A 1304-nucleotide genomic window follows, 5' to 3' on the forward strand; every position below is an offset into this window, starting at 1 on the left:
CTTAAGCGGGGAGCACAGACTTTTGCATAACGCATAAACCATATACATAAAGAATTTGATTGGTCTATTGATTCATGCATAAGAAAATGGACCAATGAAATTCCTTATGCACATGCTTTATGCGTTATGCAAAAGTCTGTGCTCCCCGCTTTACGGTTACGGTTACGGACGTTACGTTACGTTTATTACGTGCCTATTGTAGATGATCCTTTATGTTATGTTTATGCACTGTTATGCATTTCATGTGCGATAAGCGGGGAGCACAGACTTTTGCATAACGCATAAAGCATGTGCATAAGGAATTTCATTGGTCCATTTTCTTATGCATGAGTCAATGGACCAATCAAATTCTTTATGTATATGGTTTATGCGTTATGTAAAAGTCTGTGCTCCCCGCTAGGCTTTAAGGTGGGCGATGTTTATTCGATTCATCGATGTTGTTTCCACTGAATCAAATACCTTTCATTCGATGTTTTTTTTGCATAAGGCCGGAATCAGGCTACGCATTGAAAATTGAGATTGAAGATTGAAAATTGAAATTTGACCAATGAGGATAAAGAAATTTTAAATCCTATTATCTGATTAGCCAAAATTCAATCTTTTAATCTTCAACCTCAATCTTCAATGCGTAGTCTGATTCCGGCCTAAAAGAATCAACCAATCAAAATACTTCTCTTCCATAAAGTGGGAGGAAAAGAAGGATTATGGTTTGTTGATTCTCTCATGTCAGCTGCACACCAGCGCGATGTTCGTCGCACGCGACGCGAGATATCCAATAGGCGTACAGCTTTACCGATGTTCTCATTCTAAAGCTAAACGCTCATTGGATATCGCATGTTGTGCGCGACGAACATTGCGCTAGTGTACAGCTGGCATTGACTGCTTTCCATCAAGGCTTTTAGGTGACACACATCGACATAGTGTCGAACGCGGTGCTTTCCAACAACGACACGCCTCGACACAGCCTTCGACACAGCAGCTTAGGCTGCTTTCCATCAAGGCTTTTAGACGACACACATCGACACAGTGGCTACGTTCAGCTAGTGACCCTCTAATAAGAGTCTGGCCACCTTCTCCCCGGTTTGTGATTGGTCCGACATTTATCATCCATTCCCGCAAATTTCTTTAAATTTATATATTGTAAAAATTAATAAATTCGTAAAAATTAAAGTAGAATCAATTACAATTTTTATTTTTATTATTATTTAACTTATATTAACATTATTAAATATTTTCTATAAAAACTTTTATGTAAAAAAAACGTTGCAATATGTCTTTCATAAAATAAAAACAACAATTAAGTA

This window comes from Cyphomyrmex costatus, unplaced genomic scaffold (assembly GCF_001594065.2).
Source record: "Cyphomyrmex costatus isolate MS0001 unplaced genomic scaffold, Ccosl1.0 scaffold45, whole genome shotgun sequence".
Classification (NCBI taxonomy): Eukaryota; Metazoa; Arthropoda; class Insecta; order Hymenoptera; family Formicidae; genus Cyphomyrmex; species Cyphomyrmex costatus.